This window comes from Pholis gunnellus (genome assembly GCF_910591455.1).
Source record: "Pholis gunnellus genome assembly, chromosome: 4".
In the NCBI taxonomy this organism is placed as follows: Eukaryota; Metazoa; Chordata; class Actinopteri; order Perciformes; family Pholidae; genus Pholis; species Pholis gunnellus.
Window position 1 is genome coordinate 17,580,401 of NC_136530.1, and position 25,783 is coordinate 17,606,183.

General features: G+C 42.5%; 1 protein-coding gene across 4 annotated transcripts in view; it reads right to left on the reverse strand.

Moving 5' to 3' along the window:
• The window catches only part of LOC306694640 (disks large homolog 4-like), a 96,290-nt gene that overhangs the window by 43,119 nt on the left and 27,388 nt on the right, over positions 1-25,783 (reverse strand). The gene's annotated exons all lie outside the window — the stretch shown is intronic.

Genomic DNA, 25,783 nt, shown 5'->3' on the forward strand with positions numbered 1-25,783 from the left:
CATCCCCCCTTTCTCCCTCCTTTATCTCCTCTCTTATGCACACACACACACACACACACACACACATTATTTCACTCCATGTATCTCTCTCTCTCTCTCTCTCCACCACATGTCAAACTGTCTGTCAGTCAAGCTGACAGGATGCTTGATCCCACACGGGAGCAGAAAGAGAGAGAGAGAGAGAGAGAGAGAGAGAGAGAGAGAGAGAGAGAGAGAGAGAGAGGGGGGGGGGGGGGATCAGAGGGATTATGCTGTACGTATGGTGGGAGGAGTCAAATGTGCCTGCTCAACAACAGCAATGTGGAGCAGAGGGTGCAGACAGATGCACCCCCATCCCCTTAAAACCACAGACATGAGTAAAACAGATTAAACTAAATAATAGTGGGAGAAGAGACATGGAAAGAGATTCACAGAATGAATGAAAGAGGGAGTTGGGAGGGGTGGTGGGAGTAGATACAGTAGAGTTTGTGGATATTGGGGTGACATTAAGGGTTGTGCTGACAGTTGCAGCTGTTAGGATCTTTGTATGTGTGTGTGTGTGTGTGTGTGTGTGTGTGTGTGTGTGTGTGTGTGTGTGTGTGTGTGTGTGTGTGTGTGTGTGTGTGTGTGAGTGAAGGTGAGAAAGAGAGAGATACTAGTGGAGGGTAAAGATGATAAATGATGCTCCATACAGAATAATTATCATCACAAATATTCTGAGGTCTGTCCCACCTGTCTCCATGAAACACTACAATACTACATGCTCATGTTGTATGCGTATATCAATTATTTCATCTTTAAACTCAATGGTGCCATTGTTGTGGTGAATCTTCAGTCCTGCATTCAAAATCTTGCTTTGATGAAAGTACAGAACTATTATCAACAGAATGTAGTGAACACATACAAAGTAAAAGTACTCATTGTGCAGCAGAATGGTCTCTGTCAGAGGTATATTATTTGATATTACATTTTACAGACGTAAACTGGTAAGAAGCACTAAAGGGCTCAGGATACTGTTGTTACTATTGAATTCAGCTCTTATTATTTCAGTCATGATGTCATTTTTATGTAAAATTTCAATCTACCAGCTAACTAACTTACTACAGGTTTCAAATAAATGCAGTGAAGTAAAAAGGAGAAAGCTCCCTCTGAAATATAGAGGAGAGGAAGTATATGGTAATACTAAAATACAAGTAACCTAAACATTGCACTGTAGTAGAGTACTTGGGTAAATACTTAGTCAGATTCCACCACTTCTTACAGATTGACACTGTAAAGAAAGGTCACATCAGGATCAATCAATCCCACAAAGGGTCCCTTCATAAATCTGACCGCAAGAGGATTGATGATTGATGATTGATGATTGATGATTTTAAAAACATATTTCTGTCTGCCTTTGAAAGGGTTTCCTGCTGTTGTAGAATAACTAAATGTATCCTGTTATTTGGTTTGAACTTTCTAAAACAGTGAAGAATGAGGAGTGTTTTAAATATATTGACCAAAAACAGAACTGGTTCAGATGAAAATGCTTCATCTGACTGCTGGGTCGTCTCAGCCGATGCTAATGTAACTTAATACACCTTCATGCTGACTTCACAGAAGCGACTGCCTGACGTTAACCTGTTCGTCACTAACGGTCCATTGACTCGCTTACACTTTACCTGACTCCCTCACCATCGTAACAGCAGCAATGTACAACATGCACACAACCTCTGTGTGTGTCTTTGTCTATATGTGTGTGTGTGTGTGTGTGTGTGTGTGTGTGTGTGTGTCATTCACACAGCCACAAATCCAGTCGGTCTGTCCGCTGGTGATTCCATTGACACGCCATGTCAGACTGCACGCTTATGTAACATCAATATGACTGTGTGTGTGTGTGTGTGTGTGTGTGTGGATGAGGTTGTGTTACATGAAAAGGCCAAAAAAACAAACGTGCAAATATAAACAAACAAGCACTCACAAACACACGCACACACACACCATCCATATCCAGACAGTGTTTTGCTGCACTATGCATGTGAATGTTAGTTGTTACATGATTGCTGTTACACCAGCTGTGTTATCATGGTACTGTGGCCTGGTTCAGTTCAGTTCAGCACAGCTTAGAAGGAGTTCGTTAAGACAACGAGACGAACAAGTGCTTTCATCAGATTTCTCATGCTCTGCATGGTTGTTAAGAAATGTTTTGAGTGTGTGTGTTTGCGCAGAGTGCTGGGTTCAGCTTCCACACCATCATCATGCTCATTTAATTAGCAATTAGCAGATGAATCGTGATTCGATGAAACAGAAATCAAGACTCCAGAAATATCTAAATGATGCACACAGGAGCAGCTTGTTAAATAATCCCTCAGACATGCAAGAACATACGAAGTGCAAACAGGAAAAGTCACAAACCACATTGGAGCAGACTGTCGAGTGTTCAAATGAATTCAAAGCTTTGTTTTTCTGCCACATCTGACCTTACTTGGTCAAGACTTTACTACTTTAGGTTTTTATTTAGAGCAGAAAGGGCCAATGCTGAGATATTCATACACACAAACGGACTCCACTCCTAATATCACCGTCCACTCTGTCTTCCTTATGTGCAATAAAACTCCATTCAGACTAATGAGCTAATCAGATGGAGCGCAACTCTAATCAAATCAGAGCGGCCATGGTCATCACGCTAATCAGACTACCTACTATATGTGATTACTGTACCGCACAATGACTACCCAACCAACAGCTAATAATCCTGAGCTCACCGTAAAGTGCTGCATGAATGATTCCAGGAAATGACTTAGCATTTTTACACTTCCAGTTATCTCGTCTCAAAGTCATTGTGTTTTTGGTAAGATGCCTGATACAGGACCTGCGGTTAACACAACCTTAATAGATCGCTAACTCAAATGGTAAAATGGAAAAAATCCCATTGGCTTTTTGTCAAGGCAACCAGGGCGATGATAACATCCGGGTCGGCCTTCATCCCTGCAGCAGTCTATATAGTACAGTTTATACAATACACACAACCCTGTCCTGTTCTTTCGTGATGTTATTTCGACACAACTCTCATTCAACCACAATCTGCTTGGTCTATTAGTTTCAAACATTTCTGAGAACTACTTTGAGCAAGGGAGAGTCACAACACGACAAATATAATGCACTCCTGTAGACAGCTCAGAGAGCAAGTTTATGTTCAGAACAGCACTGAAGCACTTCAGGCTGTCAGCGCTTCACTTAAAGGGCAGTTTGCGAATAAGTAATAGTGATAAAAGTAAGAAGTTGAATACTTTGTTTTTCTTATCTCATCACATGGTCATACTGTGAGTTTGATCGAGACATTTCTCCCCTTCTCTCTTTGTCCCATCATTCCTTTAGTGTCTGATATATCTTGATTCCAGGACTACCTTGAACATTACTGAAATATGCCATTCATTTGGCGACATAGATTGTGTTATGTTTCTCAATACAGTGTTATTCTTTCCACTTTTTTTGGACTGTAGGTTCCTTTAAGATGCTATCATAGCAGACACTTGAACAATTGCTGAAAGTCTAGTTCTCTCCTGCTCTGCAATTGTATTGTATTGTTTAACTCTGAAAGGTTTATTACAATAAGGTGAGGCAAATAAAAACACTGAGAGAAGAATTAAAGGCAACATGTTTTTGATTTCACATGTGCAATATGACCTAGCCTCAACTGACCATCACCCTGAAATTGGTTGAAGCATCTCCTTTAATGCCTGGCAAAGGAAAAGTGTTGATTTACATATCGTATGCGAAAAGGGAAACGTTTTCAAACTTTCAGTACGATTGCAAGACTTAATAACTCAACCTGTGTTCTGTAACAGCTCTTTTTAGTATCAGAGGTGGATGGTAAATAGTGTGTTGTGCACAAACACTACCTACTGTATCCATACCATCCAGCCATCAAACCTACCTGCACATGGGCATGTATTTGTGAAAGGTGGCGAGTGAGCGGCACTTGTGGGGGCGTTTCCAGTGAGTGTGCGGTCCAGATGTACGTGTCATTGGGCCACGGTCTGCTTCCAGCCTTGCCCTTGGCTTTACCCTTTGTGGGACTCTTCTTCACACTGTCCCTAAGGTTGGGGAACTTTCCTCTGGAGCCCCTGCTGGCCAGGCTGGTTGGCAGTGTGCTCCACCCATAACCGCCCAGCCCTGAACACAGGGGGAGCTGAGGCGAGTGAAAAGGGTGGATGGACAGTGACTGGGAGGCGTGAGGAAGAGGAGAAGGGCAGTGATGGTGGTGTTGGTACTGCTGGAACAGCGAGTGGTGACTGGGTGAATGGAGCTGCATCTGCTGCTGCTGCTGCTGTTGTTGGCGGTAGATTTGATGCGTCGATTGTGAAGAAAGCAGGTGACTTGGCGAGGCCGGTGGATGGTAGTGTTGCTGGTTGTGAGAATGATGCTGCAGCTGGTGATGACTCGGTGACAGGTGAAGCCGGTGGTGGCTTGGCGAGTGAAGGAGGCGATTTGGCGATGGTGGAGCCAGCTGGTAAGTCGGCGACGGCGGAGCTAGCTGATGACTTGGAGATGGCGGTGCTATGTGGTAGTAGCTGGGAGAGGGAGAAGGAAGCAGAAGTTTTGGCGTATGGCAGCCATGTTTCGGCGAATGGGGATGCTGATTTGGGGAGTGCAGCGGTGAAGGCTGCAGCTGGTAATTTGGCGTATGTATTTGCAGTAAATGCTGGTTATGCTTTGTGTGAGAGTGGCTCTTTCCTGACTTGGCCTTCCCTTTGCCAGACCTGCCTTTAGTGGAGCCACTGCTGGGCTTCTTGGGGCTACAGCAGAATTCATGGCTGTGGAAATAAGTGGTCATCGCTACATATATATCTATATATATAAGTCACAAAGAGATCTTTTTGTGTCGCTCTCACCACATCGTCTTCTTTACAGAGATGACAAAAGGGAGTAGCTCCTCAGAATCACTTGTGTCCGAATAATGTAGGTCATGCCTCTCCAGAACAACCAATCCTTCTCTGTGTCCGGTGCAAAGTTGGTAATCCCACCGTTCCTCTCTTTCTGCTGTGTGTCCAAGATCACTGAAATATCAGAACATTTAAATATTCCGGTGTTGGTGTTGTTTCCATTTCTTCTCCCTTTTAGATTAGAGCATCAACTAGTCCTGAAAAGCATAAGAATCCTCCTTAGGTGCGATATTCAACACGGCTCTTCTTGACTTTCTCCACGTACGAGCACATTGACCATCGTACCGTCTCTCAGGGCTACAGGGTCAGTAGTAGAATAAAAGGTGTGGTCCAAAGAAGAAACAGAAGGACCACCTGGACAAGTTGAGCCTCCTTTCAGTCCCGCTTTCTCTCAGGATGTCTGTCTTTCATGCGCTCCAATTGAAGATTTGTCTTCCTCATCCTGAGATTACGCTCCACTTCACTGGTCAGTCAATCAGGGTAACTCACATTATCCACCTACGTTGGTGCGCACGCCGACTTTGTATCTGAAGTGCTGGTCGCTCTGTAGACGATGCAGTTTGAGTCAAATATTCCCAAAAAAAAAGTAGAGTTTCGTTTGAATTCTCGTGTTTTCAGATTCATGTTCATTCTTTCCATCCAGATGGTAAGAAAGAGTTATAGTTTCTTTGTTGTCCGTCTTTCATCTTGTCTTGCTTTATCTTTCCGTTATCAAGATTTGATATTAGGACACATCTCTATGCACAATTCTCTTTCTCAGCCTCTCATCTTTCTATGCTGCCTCCCTCTCTCAGTGTCTGTCCCTCTCTCTCTTTTCAAATCTCTCTCCCCCTCCCTCTCTCTCTCTCTCTCTCTCTCTCTCTCTCTCTCTCTCTCTCCTGGACTAGCCAATTAGGGGCTTCCCTGATACTCCTGCACATGACAGCAGCCAGGCATGACTAATCGATAGGCGACCAGGGACAGTGATACAGCGCTTAGAACTCAGTCAGTGTGTGTGTACAATAAACAGAGAGCTGTGATTGGCAGAGGTCAGTTCCTTCCATCAACCTTTTGTCTTGTTACTTTAAAGCATCCGAAGGCAGGCCGGGTCAGCTGGAATAGTGTCTGAAATGCCTGCTGTGTGTGTGTCTCTATGCATTGGCCTATTTTCCTTGTGAGAATGTGTGCTTCTTTGCTTGTGCGTCGGTCTCCAAGTCTAATCTTTGTTGGGGTGGAACAGGCATTTTAATCTGCAGTTTCTAACAAGTCACCACACACACATACACATACACACACACACACACACACACACACACACAGTCCTCCAGGTATAGTGTAGGTCTTGTGATGATTGTGTAAAATAAAAAGCCATTTCAAAGCTGGCTTGACGGTAAACACTGCAAATGTCTCTCCTCTTTTGGTTTCTATAGAAATACTTCAATCACATTGTATCTAGTGTTGTTTTACAGAAACTATAAAGTGTTGTTTGCACTAAACTCGTATTATGTCCTGATTTAAATAATAATTTGGTTAAATTTCATATTATATAGTTTGACTCAAGACAAACGTTTATAGCATTTTTGAGATATATTTTCCACCGTAAGTGTTTGTGAAACAAACTTTTTCCTGCTTCGGTAGAAAATGCTTTAAAAGTGCCTAATGAAAAATGAAAAACTACCGAAATGTGATTATATTTGTAAGATATTTAGTTTTTCATTTTGAAACTCAGGTCTCAGGTCCAAAAAAATACTAACAATACTCCATTAATGAAAAGAAATCAATTGATTTGTGACATTGACTATTTCATTATATTCATTCTTATTCGTATTATTATATGGGGGTTGTGTTTAACAACAGTAAAAAGTGTTTAACAACTCTCACACAACAAGTGCAGTACAGTATAATTGAAGTCTCATGTATCCAATCGTATGCTCACTGTTTCCATTAAACACATGAAACCTCGCTAAATTCTTACAATTTAAAACACTGAAAGTGTTATATTTAGCAAAGATATATGTGTTTGGGAAGCACTGGGCCACTGTACGACTGGATTAAACTGCACAAGTTGTGTAAACGGATTGTTTGATGATGTTAAACGTGACCCCCATTTACGTAAATTCAACAATCATTTTCTCCTTTTTTTAGTTCTTTGTTCAATGTGGAATTCATTTTTAAGAGTTCATATACACGGAAATGACTGTTACAGTGATGTGCAGAATGCTCACTATCTTTAATATCATATTTAATTATAGCTTTTGGCTTTTTACAGCTGGCTGGTATTTAAGAAAGAACAGAAGATGCCCTTGGTTTACACACAGAGCTGGATATACACACAAACACAGCTACCAGCTATGAGGTCGAAGCCTCTATAATGTCAGTAAATATATGCCACAACTCGCCCCAAACCAATCTGATAAGAGAGAGAGAGAGAGGCAGATAGACATTAAGAAGCAGCGCCCATGTGGAGAGCACAAATAGATGAAAAGATGGTGAGGGTGGTTGAGAGAAAGGCTGTTATAGCCGCCCAGTGTGTGTGTGTGTGTGTGTGTGTGTGTGTGTGCGTGTGTGTGTGTGTGTGTGTGTTCCCGGTGTAAAGTGCTGCTAGTGCCGCAGGCTAACCGCTCAGTCAGAAGAGGATGAGCATGGAGAATAGGCTGTTAGCATCACAATGCTAGATGAAGCCCACACTAATATAGTGCTGGAAGGGTTGCGGTGAGGAACGGTTGAAGACGAGGTGAAACAAAGATAGAGTGAGCAAAAGAGTTAGGCTTAGGGTTTGAGTTTTAGTTTAGTAGAAGCATTTAAAATAATCAAGTCTTATCAGGCAAAATCCCAAGTATGACTTTAGTAGATGCTACGAATGCTATATCCATATCAAAGGAGAAAACATTACCAGCAAATATTGTTATGTATAAGACCTCTGAGTCAGCGTGCCCACACCACGTCAAGCGCTACTTAGTTTTCTACCCCCACTCAGTTTTGACACGGCTCTGAGGAGAATTCTTAAGAAACACATCGAATTAGTCCATCAAGCGTCGAATTAGTCCATCAAGCAATTATGAACTCTGTAAAACGGTTTGCTGAATGGAATCCTCGTTTCATGTTCTGTGTCAGACTGACTGACTGATGAAAATCCAGGAAGAACATCCTCATTTATCGAGCGTCAAACCTTTTCTACTCCTCTTAATAAGTGTAATGGATTTTCACGAGTGTAGTGAACACAAACACATCGTTACAGGTCAGTCTGACCTGTAAGTGAGCCCATCCCCACCCCAAAACCATACTCGTCTCGTGCTTTAGTTGAACAGGAAACAAATCAAGTGTGAAAGCCAACTATGACTATATTTCAGACATTGCAATCCCACTACTATGAACTTTAAGCCATGTGTTAAATCCCCTTGCCACCTCTTTGCTATTCCTCAAATGAAATGATCGTGACTCCTGATTTCTAAACTTCAGATCTGCTGAAGAGGATCTGTGACTATGTCAAGCAGAATTGATGGGAATCAAGTTTTAAATTGGGAAAGCCAAGGGTCTCTGTGGATTTTCCTTAGAAAGACATGCAAAAAACATTTAATATATGTAGTAATATGCAGGAAAACAAGATTGTGATACTGAATGTCCCCAGCAGGGGGCCTCAGACTCCACAGACCGATGGAGCGCTGATTGGAGACACCTACACACATATTGTCCCCTCCTCATTACTGAGTTATTTGTTTCAGCTGTCTGATATTATCAGCACTGATTGGCATCATGTATGATATCGTACAAAGATACTGCAGCACTGCAGCTCACGTCAATGTCTAGTTGACTCATAGAAGAGATGAAAAATGGTGGTAGGAAATGCAAGCACACGGGGGAAGATGGGCTTTTAATCCAGTTTGAGCACAATCATAACACAAAATTATGCACTATAGCATAATAATTCAATCAATTTGGAAAATGTCGTTGTGGTAGTTGGTTGGTTTCATCTTAGTATCATTTTTGCTGAATCTCTGGCGATTATTTTGCAAATGTCCACTCCGGCATGAACTGATGTAGAGGGGAACTGCATATTACTGCAAATCATTTAATTAAACTATAGGCCAGTGTAATTATATGGTTCAATCTTTAAGAATGAGAACCAAATAACTCCAAGTATTGCCACGTTTTCAGCTCTATTAATTTTTTTAAATACAAACTGGTAAAACTGTTAATTAAAGTCATACCCACAGAATAATACCTCTGACGGTAAAGAACATGAAAACACATGCATCTCAACACAGCAGGGCCGTGGTCTCCAGGGATCAGCGGGGGATCAGACATGTGAGGTTACAGCCTGAGATGTCCATTATCACGCATCACACCAGCAGCCACGCACAACGTGGCAGAATAAAATCAGTTTCAATTTACAGCGTCTGTTGTGATTAGAGCAGAGATTTGTTTGGGGATGAGGCTGGAAGATTATGGTGTGGCGTGAAAGGCAGCAGCATCATTACAGAACTGACATTATGATTGAAAATAATGTCAGTTTGGATCATTTACATTCAAGCTGCGTTCGTTCTTATTCTATGTTTGTGGCAATAACAGATTTCCTCTTACGGGATTGATAAAGTATCCATCTATCTATCTTCCTATCTAAATATTACAGATGAGATAATGTGGTGAGAGAACCAGTCTTTTCCAAAACAAAGTCACAGCCAACGCACCAAGCTGGTATCGCTAATGTGGTAACCAACAATTGCATCCAGCAGAGACAGAGCAACATGAGCATCCCGTTGGAGTCATGATTCTGGCCACCTGACGAACCCAGTGGAGTCCGGCAGATGCTCTACTTCCTTCGCCACAGATACTCTGCTTATCCAGCTTGTTTGAAAAAGGAAACGACTACCTTTTACATGAAGGTTTGAGGAGAGCCACGAGATTTGGAAAATATGTGTCACAGCTCATTAAGGGGAACTTTTGCTCAAAACAAGGTACTAAAGAAAGCAATGCTGTGTAGGGCTGCAAGATAATTTGATCCATTCAAACACTTAAAAAGGTCCCCTGTGGAGTTTTCTTGTCAGGATTTGTCACACCAGACCATACAGGTCACCAAAACAATCTGTGTGAGCACACTGTTTCCTACTATATGCAGTCTGTTCAACTACATAAGGGCCCAAGGCTTCTTAGGGGACCCACAAATACCACTGTGACCACAAACTGCACCGTAGAATTTACCTGGCAAATTCTACCTTATTTTGGGGTTTTGCAAGAAGTTTATCTGAAAGCCTATTTTCCAAAAGACCCTGATAGTAGTTTCATTTTAAGTATGTATCGTGGTTCTCTCCCAACATGTATGACAACCAACTTGGCTCAAAGAATATTTTGTAGCAAAACACATGATGAATATGTTGTACCGTGAGTTTGTGAGTGATCTAGTGGATGAGACTCGTGTAGTTTTATCTGAAGTTAATATGATGCACATGTTTAAAAAAAAAAAAGAATAGATCGGTTTGCTTGAATAGTCAATGAACTGCAATCCAATATCCTCTCCAATCATTCCTAACACCGTAAGAAGGGCTAGTACATGCTGAAATGGGATCTGAGAGTTAGCAGTGGGGTCAACAGGGGGGAGTCTTCTACACTCCCTAGAGCCGACCTCAGAATGACCAGGAAACGATCCCACTTGTGTGGCCTCGGGTGAGATCACTTCCTCAGGTCAGGACACTCGGTTCAACAGTAACTAAGATAAATTAATGTCTTCTCTGTAATGGTATTCTCTGTTAAGGATATTGTCTCAGTGTCTGCTACCGATGAGCTAGCCACTCCATCCCTCTCTATCTAGGTGTCCATGTCTGCCAGCCTCGAGATCTCCTCCTCCACGACATCTTTTCTAACTCTGTTTTTAAATGCTTAGAGATACCGACCCTCTGTCTATCGCTGGCAGAGATCAAGGAGGAGATGCAACACGACAAAAAAGTTTCTACTTAGACTAACTTCCAATACTGTAGGACCTAATTACAAAGATGTTGCTCATTAATTCTGCCTCCAGTTCTATCATTTATTACAAACACACAATAAGTCGTCCACAAGCTCACATCACAGGTACAAACACGAGTGAGAAACAACAGTGATGCTAATGGTATGCAACTATCGATTACTTTCAAATAATCTGTTTCTCTATGAATCATTTTCCTAAAAATAAATAAAAAAATGTCCACAGTGAAAATATATCAATTTTAAAATTGCTCGTCTTATCCAAACAACTGCCCAAAACCCACAGATATTGAGTAAGTAAGCATCAAATCCACACATTCAGGAATATGGAAGCACATGTTTGGCATTTTAGTTTAAAAAATGACTGAAATGATTAATTATGAACACAGTTCCAGGATTGTTTCAGCTCTAACCGACTCAACTGCAGACAAGGAAATTCTTTCCACCACAGGTCAAAACTGACCAAGCGAGTACAAGCAACTGTGGCAAAGTCAAATTACAGGTTATTTCTTTCTTTTAGTCATAACTCCAGTAACCAGCGCTTTGTTTACCAAGACATGGTGGTTGGTATAGATCAGACTTTCTAATGGCAGGCAGGTTCCCTCCTCCTTGAACCACCGGCGGTGCTGACCGTCACTTGCGTCACAGGATGCCAGAGAATTACATTCAACTTTAATATTAACCAAGAAACACACTGACGGGCCTACGAGGAGGCACAACAATTACAGGTCAAGAGCGATAGCATCACATGGGACAACGTTTTTGGGTTGTTTTGTATTCTCTTTGTAACAATGGCTTTTCCAATTCAAATCCGTGTCTTTAGACAGCAATGACCCTGTCACTGACTGCAACACATCCATGTGTGACTGGATGGCAAAAGTACTAATATCACTCTGCCTGGTTATATCACACAAGCAGACAGTGTTGCTGTAAGATAAAAAAAAAAAAAGCTGACTCTTGAAAGCAGCAATGTGTCAAAAGCTTCTGATTGTTTTCATCCTCATTCGTTATGAAGTTATCACGAGCAGCAGCGAATCGTTCAAGTCTTTAGAAGTGTCAAACAATTCCACACTGATTGCTGGAGGATGGATGGAGCTGTCGTTATGTTGTGTTCAGTGTCATTAGTTAGTGGTCATATTAAGTGATTGCTCGTGGTCAGCTAATCTGCCGTCGATTATATCAGCAGAGAACAGATGTGTGTGTGTGTGTGTGTGTATTCGTGTATGTGTGTGTGTGTGTGGGAGAGAGCTGATATGCAAGCTTCATCCCACACACAGAAGGTGATGCAACACCTCACACGCTCTCAAGCACCACAAGTCTAATGCACTACTCACTGCCACAATACAATGTGTGTGTGTGTGTGTGTGTGTGTGTGTGTGTGTGTGTGTGTGTGTGTGTGTGCGTGCATACATGGGGCTTCAGTCATTCCATTATTCTCTAGTTTCAGTTTCTTAGCCAAAACAGGGAGGCAGTCGGGGGAATTAAGATTTTAAGTTTACACACAGTTTTTCCTTCCTCCTTAACGCACTCTCTCACACACACACACACACACACACACACACACACACACACACACACACACACACACACACGCACACACACACATACACACACACACACACACAAACACACACACACACACACACACACACACACACACACACACACACACACACACACACACACACACACACACATAAAAACAGACATCCACATGCCACGCATAGCTTGGTGATCAGCATCACCATGACAACAGCGGATGCTGCCCGCAGTGTTGGCCAGCATCAGAGAAGGAGCTCATTGGTTGCCACGGACGATGGTGGTCCAGGTTGTAAACATTTGCATAAGCCCCTCCCACTGATGACATCATTTTCTAAAAAAGCAACCGCAGCACACAACATGCAAGCTCACATGTATCAGCTGCTTGGGATCAACCAGAATGGGCAGTATACACGTTTTCAAACAAGTTTGAACCTTCAAGCTGCCCCAACATCCCCTTATGATGTGAGTGCAGCACAGGTACGACAGAACAGGAATACGTTCTGTGGTAAACGAACCCCACATCTTTGTTTCCCTGTCCCATATTTAGTTATTTTCGTCAAATAAATGCATGACCTTCCCTCCCCCTCACGCCTGCACTGAAGTACTGCTCCATTCCTATGCGGCGATGATGTACAGTATAGTTTCTATACGCGCGAAGAAGTCTGCGGGAGGTGAAAACTCACAGGTATGTTGTGAAGATTCACAAAAACACAAAAACACATTTACTGCAACATAGCATGATTAGAGCAACAGATGTAAAGAAAACCTATGCACTGTGGTGTCCTACGAGGCACAGCGAGAGTGCAACGTTTCCCAGCAGAAGGAGAATAAGCCACGCTCTATAGGAGCGGGGTGTGTGTTGGGGAGAGTAGGTGGAAGTCTACTGAAGGCACGCACTTCGCAGTATGGGTTGATGTGTTAATGACGTGGCTCCTGACACCTTTTTCCATTTTGAAATGACCCAAAACAGACCATTTTAAAAGTCGTGAATGCAAACAAGAAAATGTGTTCCAGGTTATTTTCCTGTTGCAGTGAATGTGAAAGACTATAATGCACTTCCGTTGAAAAGGTCTATAATATAAATGTCATTTGTATACCTCATTCTAGCAAAGATTGTGATAATAATACCAGAAATCGGCTGCAGTACAGGTTTAATTTCTTTTAACATCTCCTTACCTTTCCATTGCTTTGTGGGAACATTGAACAAATTGCAGAAAAGCCAAAGAGAAAATGGAAGTAGTAATAGCGTCACTTACTTACTGCCTCTGATGTTGACACTATTAACATTCCCGTCATATCCAATCCGGCTAAAATAATCGATTAACTGACAAATAATATGAGACTGTCAGCTGACTTAATGTGTGCTCTTTATGTTGATGGCTACGTTTTCATCTAAGCAGGTAACGTATATGGTATATTCACATCGCCCACTTTGAGCTAATAAGCTATCAGATTTCTCTCACAGTCCTAATCAATCCCTAATTGTCTCCCTCATGTCTTTTTCCTCTCTCTACCTATCTGTCGCTCCATCTCTCCAGCTCGGTCCATCCCTCTCTACAACCCCATTTCCTGTGACCACTAAACACATCTTTAAGGCTTTTAGAGCTGTTTGCTGAAGATGACTTTCATACCTCTGCTGTAGCACTCATCAATTATACAGAGACAGGGAGGGGGCTGGGGGAGAGGGAGGAGAGGGCCACTGTGTGTACTCAAACAATGGAAAACAGTTGGGTCAACCCTTTGATGATTGAGAGTGATGAACTCAGGTGAAGATACATTATGAGATCTAAAACGCATAAATCAGACATGGCACTTTGCTAAGCTGCTCCAAGGCCACTTTAATGCTGCATTTTGCTCAGCAGAGAGATGGAACAAAACCACTGTGGGTAACCCACACAATCAAACAAGTCGTACAATGTCACAATCAAAAGACAGCCTGAAGTCAACACTGGAGCCACCGAAAGAGACAGGTTGACTGGTGGGCTACAACAGCACAAGCCATCAGTACTATTATGGTCAGCAAGGATGACATTTTGCAATGCAATGCTTTCGTGTGAGATAAAGTACTTTCTCCCCAGACTCAAACATGTTCCAGACCTCTTAATGGCACACTGTTTTACACTATATGGCTTTTGTCAGAGGGAAAATGTGAGAGTAATGGATGCATGTACGCGTGCGTGTTTGTGTGTGTGTGTGTGTGCGTATGTTTGTGTTTGTGTGTTAGATCAACCATTAAAATCTAATCTGACCATGACCCTGAACACTGAGACGCACACACAGTCTGAAACGCGTAATGGCATATTTTCTGATTAGTCTTACAAGGCCAAATCCGCAGTTCCAAACAACTTCCAACAAACGGTTAAAAAAAAAAAAAACAGTCTCTCCTGCATCAACAGGGCCAACAGCTCTGTGTGTGTGTGGTATAATGGCCCATCAGTCATGCAGTAAGTGCCTTAGACAGGAAAATGGCAACACCTTGGGAAAACACTGGCCAACATGATTACTGCAAAAGGGGGGGGGGGGGAGTGGGGGGGGGCAGTTTTTCCAGTGGCTGTGCTGTAAATCTGCAGACAACTGTGAAAGCGCTGCAGGGCTGAACATTGTGTGGCGCCCCGTTCACTCAGGAACTTTAGATCAATAATGCAGGTTTGGATACATTACTGCATTTGTCATCTGCAGTACAGAAAGTATTTAATCGTTCTGTGCAAGAGCAATACATCATCGAGCTTTCTATCATTCAGACAAAGACGTAGCCATTACAATAAGTGCTTTTCCATCCACCTGTTTTTGGGATCGTTTTGAATCTTTTTTTTTACACTTGGATGAGGTGGAGAAATGTATCAATAAAAGTAAAATGCAACAGTGTGATGGATTCGGGCTTATGTGAATAAATCATGACGAAGCACGTGGCCTAAACGTCCCCTGAAGCTTTCCTTCTATTGTGGCAGACGAAGGGCTCAAGAAAGAGGCTGTAGTGCTGAGTGAATGAATGCATTAAACAATCACAAATGCAATATTTCCATCATGTTTCCACATCGCAGCCGTCCACTTGAGGTCTGACTGGTGCTCTTTAAATTATGCCTTCTCATTGCGCCCTCTTCTTCTGCGATGGTTTACTGGCACCAGACTGGAGAATCGGTGCCACCAACTGTTTATCTAAATGCACCCACATTCTCATAATCTGCATTTTTTTAGTTTGACGACTTTTCTGAAGTCTCCGTTGAAGTTTGTGCTATACATTTGGATGGAAAGTTGAGTCATATAAAATATATGATCTCATACTGAATTACTACCCTGTACTTCTCTTTCTTTAACAGAGATTTTTTTTAATTCAGGACTCAAAGATTGTTGAGTGTTTTTAACGTTTCTGATGTTGGAGCAGGACTCAAGTCACAGACAATCAGCTCACAGCAGCAGTTTCCTAATGCGCTGAGATTTTCTCCTTCTGCTTCTCCTCAGACGTGCAGCGTCAGACAAAGCGTCCTAAATATAAGCATCTGATATTATTATCAACTCCCCAAATATTCTTCCAAGTGCGGATGGTTTGCATTTAAGAGCACATAAAAAAATGAAAAAGGCAGAACCTGATGACATGAAACAAACCTGCATGAAAGGGATTCATGTGTCCTTGTGCACAACAATGAGCAATTGTGACGATGTCTGATGAGAAGGTTGTTTGGATTAAAGAATCTGAACAGATGGAGCATACTTTGATGCATTATTGTCATTGTGGAAGTGGTAAGAAGAGGTGCAGCGCACACCTTGAGACGGTGTACTGCAGACAGTGGCAGCAGCATCTGTCAACATCAGAGAGGCCTCATGCTAAGATCTTTATCAGGTACAGTAAGTAGCTGCTGGTCTGCTGGGTCCGTCATAGGTTGTTTGATTTTTTTTGGATATTAGTTGGGAGATTTATGCAAGCTGCTTGTATGATGACATTTATTTAGGCTATGCGTCCTGTGTGCTTGACACAGAAACACTGGGGCTTTCTTTCAGCCTACATCCCCTATGAATTGATGTAAATATTCTAACTTTATTTCACCACCAAGGTAGGCTAGAAACACCCATTTAGATGAAGCTTATTATAACACTGCATTTTAATTGTGTCATAATTGTACATCAGCATGTGAATGGTCATTATAATGCTGATGTAACGGGCAGCTAGTTGGATTTATACTTGACGCAGGGGTTAATGGCAGTCCCACTGTAGATAGCTTATAGTTTAGCATCATATTTAACCCATTCATAGCAGCACTAGATGTATCGTTCATAATCAGGCCGTGCTGTGCTTTAATTACATTATGAGCACATTTCCTAATTACTTTGTGATACAGTGAAAACTGCTTTTAGTGATCACAGTGACAAGGATCTACCGCTTATATAAAATAAAAAGCTTAGGACAGAATCATTCCTATGCATGTGCTTTTTGAATAAGTCGTTTATAGTAATCAAGTTCGCGTACAGTTGTGGGCTACTCATGTACTCTGTAGTAACATCAAGGCTACTTCTATTTCGCCCCGTCTTGATTGCTGCATTGAGACGTGCCGATTGTAGAACATTAGCAGCAGACGTTATTTTTGCCAGGTGTGTGTTACTGAAAAGGAGAAGATCACTGAGTCTTTCTTCAATTTCTTTAATGTTGTTTTCACCGCTAACGTTCAACAAAATGTGAAGGATCCGGCCAAACTGACCAATCACAGGTCGTACTGCCTCTACATAATACCTCGATAGAGGCTGTGGCGTAGTTACGTCTGCTACGTACATTGGCTCTGTAGCATTGTGTAAATAGTACAAATCCTGCTCAAGTATGTGAACAATTTGCGTCACATTATATTTAAAGGACATACAAAGTCACATTTTCTATAAAACACACAGGATTCCTACAGCTCATTTGTGCCAAAGTATAAGAAAGGCGCCATACAAAAACATGTGGTGACTCCTCTCTCCTCAGGTGAGCCTCACATCCTCCCCTCCCATGGCACCGGTCTTGATTTCAATGTGTATTTAACATGTAGTGCCACTGGACTACGCAGCTAAACGATGGCTTTGCCATGGCAACGCACCGGCTCTCTGGATCCCATACACTATGCCAAGGGCTCACTGCCATGACAACACTATCACAAATCTCAACCATCAACAGAGAGCTGCTTTAACTTTAATTTATAAAAAAAAAAAAAACTCCCTGCTTCCCCCGACTGCCTCCCTGTTTTGGCTAAGAAACTGAAACTAGAGAATAATGGAATGACTGAAGCCCCATGTATGCACACACACACACACACACACACACACACACACACACACACACACACACACACACACACACACACACACACACACACAACAAAAACCCAGGTTAAGTTACATGCTTCCCACCCTGATCCCCTACCACCCCTCAAGCGCAAAGCACGCACACGCACACCCACCCACACACACACAGAGGGTGTGACGTGTGTGTGTTACCTGGCTAGCATTGATACAGTCGGTGAAGGCACTCCTCCTGGAGAAGAACGTAAGGAGCTGCTGCCAGCGAGAGGAGGAGGTGGAGGGGGAGGAGGAGGCGGGAGAGGAGGTGGAGGGGGAGGAGGTGTGGGGAGGTGGGAGATCCTCCGAGGAGCACCGCTTGGGCCCCAGCTTCTGTTTGACTCCATGACCCACCCTCGCGCTGCGGGGGTACAGGGTGTTGTTGCCGAAAATATAGTTCATCGTCTCTGCTGTCTGCTCTTCCCTTAGACACACAAGATAGAGTTCATGATGTAGCGCTTCTCCCCTGCTTCATCTCTAATTGTTCGCTTCGCTTTCGCTCTCTGTCTCTGAAGCTCTTAAGGTGTTGCTGTCAAATAAAGTCCAGCACTTCATTATTCGCTGTCACCAGTTTCTGCTGAAGATTATGTTGCTGTATTCATCCTCTTCTCCATTTTCACTTATTATTTTCTCTTTATCTTCCCTTTTCTCTTCTTTGGCTCCCTCAGGAATGAGAGAGCAGCTGGCAAATGAAGAGATTAGGAGGAGCTGGAGGAGGAGTTGGAGGAGGAGGTAGAAAGTGCAGGGCAGGTAGACAGAGTCCTCTTAGAGTTTGAGCATCAGTCGGTCCGTCAAGGTCTTTGTACATCGTCGATCCATCTGCAGCTCTGTGTTTATTGTCCATCCATTTGTCCATCATCCCGACTTCTCATAGCCAGGAGAAATGTCCAACATCCACATCTCTGGTAGTCCAAAATCTCCTCTCTTCAACTCTTCCTTTCCTCTCTTCAGAGAGTAGACAGAGTGAGGGGGAGTGTGGGCCAGGCAACGACAGGATATGAGGATTGATTATTTGAGGGGGTTCACTCTTTCTCTCTGTCTTTCTCCACCCCACCTCTTCCTCCCTCCCGCCCTCCTCCTCTCTAGTCCAAGGAGATGACCAGTCAATCTCCCCTCTGTCACTGAGTGTGCTCCCATTAAATATGGAGGGAGGACGGGAGGGAGGGATGAGTGGCTGGATGGATGGCTGAAAGGAGGGAGGTAGAAGGACGCAGGCGAGGAGGAGAGCATCTGAAGTAGGAGGATGGTTGGAGGAATCGCTCTGCAACTCTTCTGTTTCTGCTTCCCTCCCTCCTACATCTGTGATGTCGCTCCAAGTCTCAGTCTCTCTTCAGTACAGTATTATTCAGTCTCTCTTTCTCTCGCTCTCTTTTTTCTACCTACCCCACACCCACTCTCTCTCTCTCTCTCTCCCTCTCCCTCTGCTTGTCTTTCAGCAAATTGTCTTTTCCAGTCTTTTATTGGAGCTGCAACCTGACGCCTCTCTCTCTCGCTTTCTCTCTCTCTCTCTCTCTCTCTCTCTCTCTCTCTCTCTCTCTGTCAGATATCATTACTGGTACAAGCCACGCCCCTACATTCCAGACAGCCAATGACGCTGTCGCCCCCCCCCCCTCTACTCCAAATACACACACCCTCACACATGCATGTACACACAAACACATGCAATGATGCCTGTTGCAGGTTGAGTAAGATATGAGGTAGAAAACAGCTGAGTGCCACAGAAGTAGAAATGAAATGCGAGCAGTGGCTAGACAGATAATAAGAAAAGTGTGTTTTGTGTGTGTAGGTGTGCTCGGGTGTATGTGTTTGTGAGTGTGTGTGTGTGTGTGTGTGTGTGTGTGTGTGTGGGAGAGAGAGAGCAGCAAGAGTGAAATAAGAGAGGGGACGTATATACCCAGTTTCACCTAGTAACAACAATTGACACTGAAGCACTGTACCAACAACAATGATTTTAATATGTGCGTTTGTGTGTGTGTAATTGTCCAAAGTGCATGCATGCATCAGTTGATCGGTTTACTGTTTATTTCTGTGTGTATGTGCGTGTGTGTGTGTGCGGTAGAGAGATCTTCTCCTGAGGCCGTTTCCGGACACTGCAGCACCCAGCTCTCCCACACACTCTCACTCACTCTCTCTCATGCACACACAGACACACAAACATACACGTGAACGCATAGAGCACGACTCTAGAATGTAAAACAACAGGCTGTTGCTGGGCATCGACTGACATGAAAGAATAGAGACGACAGGAGAAAGTATACAACCGGGCTAACGAGTGTCCTCACAGCGACCCTTAAGCATGGCATAAAGGCCGAGAGGCTTCAGCATGCAGTAAATAAGCTAGCATGGCCGAGCCGAAGGCAAGCTAAGTTAAAGAGCAGCCAGGCGTAGAGCTAGCTTCATTCAGTACCTCTGAGTGCCCTGAGATGCAATTACTAGCTCACAACCACAAACTAAACAGGGCAATTTCCAGCAGTATCCCCTAGCGTCTGAGGTGTGCAGCTAGCATACACAGCTATCTTAGCCTCTCTGAGGATTAGCCACAGGTGGAGCAGGACCCCTGCCACAGCTTCTTCTTGTGTTTCCAAGGGTACTGTATCTATGGCAACAGCTTTTCGAGTCCTGAAATACACCTGGTGCTGGCTGACTAATGTGTTGTTTGCAATGATCGGAATAGATAAAACACTGAGATTTCTTATTTACTTATGTTTTTTATTTATTTATTAACCTTTAATGAAGAAAACTGCCTAATATGTGACGAGGAAAGTGGGTGAGGGTGATATTCGGGGAAGTGTCTCCCTAATCTGTCTTGAACGGCCTTTGCAAGAGGCTTCTGTGGCCACGTCCACACTACTCCGTTTCCATTTGAAAACGCACAACAGACAACAACGAAACCGAGAGGAAACGAGTGAGAGACGTGTTGATCACATTTATGGACCCATAATCTAGTAAACCATTATGTGTAAATGTTGATTTTAAAGTAAATTTGATGTGACGAAATGTGTCTGTTTGAGATTATAGAGGAAGATTTTAGAGAAGATCTTAAGTATCAAACAGGACCTTTCATTTTTAAATTACTACTTTATTACTCTGTCGTATTTTTTTTTTTTTAACTAAGCAACCAATCTACTTCCTGTTTACATCGGCACCCACGCGCATGCCCAGTGTACGTGAATAGTCACGTGATATTCGTTTTCAGGTGTTTTAGTGCTGAAACGCCGTGTGGACGGAGATCGTTTTCGTTTTAAAACTGTTTCAAAACTACACCACTACAGACCGGCCAAGCTGCTACAAGACTACAGATATTAACAGTCCTATTTTAACCTGAAAGCTTTGCTAATATTGGGGAAACAAACAAACATGCTAGCTGAAAAACATAGATTGTGACTGACAGTCAGTTCCCATTAACCTTGGATAGCCAGTTGGGATTTTAAGACATTCACTAAAATACATTTTATCCAGCTGACCTAAACCCCGCCAACAAAGTGGCTAAGAATTGGCTATGTTTATGATTCAAGCCATTCAACAACACATCTTACTATCAATTTCTTTGAAACATCAAACAATTTAATCATAAATACAAAATGAAACAAGAATGTGTCACTAAAGCCACTTTAGTGGCTCTTTAAAGCTGTATGTAGGTATAAGTGCTACAAGTCAAATACTAACATCAACATGCTAATATGCTCACAATGCCAATGCTAACATGTTGATGATCTTTGCTTACTATGGGCTAACATTTGCTAACTAGCACGTAACACAAAATAGGCTCCATCTGAGGCTGATGGAAATGGCCTTAGCTTTGCAGGTATTTAGTCATAAACCAAACTATCGGAAAAATTGATATTCAAAAGATATAGTCTAGAACAAAATGCTGCTGGCGTGGTTTTAAAAAAAGCATTGTGTTGATTATAATTAGATGTGGGATAAATGCTTCCTGGTTAAACCATCGCATGTATGGTGATGTACCTATGTATCTTTATGGTTGCAGGACACAGCACTGAAGCAACCTGAGCTTCTCACCCACAATCAGAAAGAACTGAGCATGTTATCAATGTTGTTGCCCGCAGTGTAAACACACAATAAGAAGCTAGCATAAATTACAACTGGAACCATATAAACAGCATCTGCCAGTCACTCTCTATAGCCTGTGTATGTCTGCAGTTAGCCGCCATGACAAAAAATACAATAAACCGACATGTCGGCTGACACAGCAACAATTCTGTGACACACTGTCTATATCACAACCAACCCTGCCTCTCGCTCTCTCTTTCACTTTTTCCTTCTCTCTCTCTCTACATCTCCAGTCAAATGTCAGCCAGTGAATGCCGGCTCTATTAATATTTCAGGACCAATTAAATAAAAGCACACATCATGCATGTTTAATGTCTGACTGCTGAGAGAGACAACTTTGCCCTTCCATCCTCTACAGGTAGACCCGGGATGTGATATATAGCCTCGCATACAAATGCTGTGTTCACTCTTTTTAACAAATTACTTTCTGCTTCTCCTGGCCATGGCCATGGTCCCGTCACAGATTGACCCACAACCTATTCTGGATTCCAGACAGCCTGACCCTGTAGCCCAGTAACGTATGTATGCTGTGCCCTGATTCAGACTTGAGGCTTCATCCCTACTAATTTTAGCAGCGACTGTACTCATATAAGATTTATTTCACTTGTCATTTTCGAAGTAGTAAAATCTGGCTATTTGGGTATTTGGGGAAGAAGCATTTTTTCAGTGGCCAACCAAACCCAATGTTATGTGCCATATCACATTGTGTAAGCTCACCTTTAACTTTAACATGGCTCTCAAAAAATTCATATAATCATCAACTTTGTGTTGTCAACAACAATAAAGGGATGCTGGTGCAGCTAGAAACACTGTAAAACACACGTCATGCAGATCTATACTGCGGTCTATTCCAGTGGTTCCTAACCCTTTTGGCTCCCCCCCAGCCCTTCCATTAGATCCCGTTCAGATTCTGGTAAGGACCATTTTGAAAGGCTATGTCAAGCTCCCCTGGTAAATACTGGAGGTATAGAGGAACAGACATAAAGCACTGCAGAGCAAGCAAAGCACCAGCTCAATCCCAGGTCAGATCAGCTATTTAGCATCTCAGATCGTGTTTGGGGATGGGCTGGGTGTTTTTCTTAGCTATGCAGCACAGGTTATTCTTTGCACAATACCTTTATAATGACAACGGATCAAATTACGTTGTGTAACGTGACAGGGGTCATTGATAAACACACAAAGAATTTCCAACTTCACTGTTTTAGTTCACTTTCACCTCTCTCATAGCACCTATTTTTGGGGCTGCACAAGGCAGTACACTTGCTGCTCAAAGCCAAACTGCAGACAAACAAAGTAAGCAACTAACTGGTGAACATAGGAGTTTAGGAGCTAAAAGGAGAGTGAATATTGGATTAACATTCACCAAGTGGACTGAAACCGGACCTGAAATGAAAGATAATGGTATTTATAATGGTAATTATAATGGCAACTACTTGCTAACAAGTCTGCCATGTCAATCTGGAAGATCGTAATATGTCAGTTCCCGCTGACCCCAAGTGGCTAAAATATCAGTTATTGTAGGTTTAAACATCTGCAAATAATTTTCCTCCAAAGAGACGGCACAAATAAAGGCCATCTTTGCTGTACTGTAAGGGTGATTACATGTGGAAGATTGCATATCATAGCTCTAAATATCAATATACAATGGGTTCAAGTCCATCAGTGCAAGCCAGATCTATCCCTAAATATGGGGAAATAATCCTTGACACCAGTCAAGAAGAAGAGCAAAAAATAGGAGATTGTTGAATGCACATGGAGCTGGTTTGATTGCTTACTCGGCCTTGTGGTTCTCCATACTGAGGCAGTCACCTGTTCAACATTACAGTAAATGCAGACTAAAGGTCTTACTTACTCCTAATTTATATTACTGTATCAGCATGAGGAAAACAAGATTCATTGAGGAGGAGCGATGTGGCTGACTGACAGGTTGATTAACATCCAGCAACAAATCTGCCCTCTGTCTCCGTGTCTGTCTGCCTGTAATTCTCTCTTTATCCCATCTCTTGCCGCTCCCTGACCATCTCTGTCTTTCCTTCCTTCCTAATTATCTGCATTAGCTAAATGACCACAGTAAGAGCCACTAAGGTCTCTGAGTGGTCCATGTGTGTCTTACTGTCCGTGTGTTATAGAAAGACAGCGAGTTGCTTTTTTCTTTTACCGTTTCTCCTCATTCAGTCTCTGCGGTGGATATAAATTTTGTAGGTGGAGTTACTTAAGTAAAGTCAATTATACTGCTGCAGTGTCGGCTGCATTTCTTCTTCAGTCTACCATAAACTGTGTAACACATATGCCAATACCGTAAATAATAAACCCTGCCATTTCATTTACTGAGCCGTTTTACCAGACATATTCAAACATTCAGGCATAGCGCTTGCTATTAAACAGTTTGATTAATGTCGTTCAGTCACACCTTGATTTGTGAGGGTGCCACACACTATGGTGGTTATTCCTCTGCCTCTACTGCCTCCTGCAGTTTACAAACCGCGACTACATCTAAACTAATATGACCAGAGGAGATGGAAGAGGTATTTACATCCAAAATCCTGTATGCACACTCAGACAGAGGACTTAGCACAATTAGGCACAGTCAATGAGCTGGTGGGTAAAAGGCTTTAAGTTAGATCCCAAAGTAAATCATTTGTAATGCTTATTGATCGTATTCAGTTCTGAGTATCAAATTAAGACGAGATCACTCGCAGGTCTATTCCTTGTGTAATAATCACATCCATGTCAGACTATGTGCAGACCACAAAAAGACACAAGCTGTCACATCATACAATCATATCAACACTCGCAGCAGTAGCATGCTCTGTGTTTACATAGTTTAGAGACGAAGACAAAAGCATTTAAAGATGCTACAAGTAGTAGGGTTGGGCAATATGTCGATATGATATTGATATTCTGATATGAGACGAGATATCTTCTTAGATTTATATATTAAAACCATAATATGACATAAGTGATGTTGTTCCCTGGTTAAAAGTCTGCAGTACAGTAAAGTGATGTAATGTTTTAGCTGTTTTATTTGACTTAGTCATTACAACCACAATACTGCTGATTATCACAAATCTCTTAAACGTACCAGTGGTAAACCTTACAATGTTGTCACAATATTGATATCAAAGTACTTTGTCAAATATATTGTGAAATGTTATGTTCTCCATATCGCCCAGCCCTAACATGTAGAATTTATTTTTAAATGTCAGAACAATGAGCATAAAAAGCATATGACTGAAAAAAATGTGGTTATAATTCCACAGACAAAGCACATGTTGCAGATATACCTTGTCTCGCGAATATGGTATCGTTTCTCTAAATTAAACCATGAAGCTTCTTTAAGAGGATATAAAACTTGTCCCATTCCTTCCTGGCTGCCCCCCCCCCCCCCCCCCCCCCCCCCCCCATAGCCTCTTTTCATACGAATATAAACATGTTGGAAGTTATTTCTCCTTCAGTTTTCATCCCTTGCACCATCTGCTAAGAAACTCTGGCACTTTAGCACCAGTTGCATAGAGGATGATTTTCCTATTGAGGTTGTCTGTTTTAACCATTTATTGATGTTAAAATGCCACATGGAACACTTAAAAATTAGGTTGTTGAAGCAAGGTGACAACAACAACAGCTGAGGGAACAACAATTCCCACGAAGAGATATTTGCAAAATTGTCTCACAAAACATAAGTAATGAATAAATAAAACGTAAAAAATTACTTTGTAACCTGAACTTCAGACGAGTCGAGAAGCTGCTAAAAACCAACATCATGTCACAAACGAACAAAGCCACGAATGCATGCGACGGGCTCGGGGGCGGGGTTACCTGGTAGTAGGTGCGGCTGTGTGAATAGAGGGAGGAGAAAGGCGGAGCGGGGACTTCGTTTAGCCTGTCTCCCTCTGGGTGAGGCCACACCCCGTCATCAAAGGGAGCCTCGGGTGATTCTACCTACGATGTACAGACAAAGCTCAGCATGGTGCAACACACACACACACACACACACACACACACACACACACGCCGTGGCACACTATTTA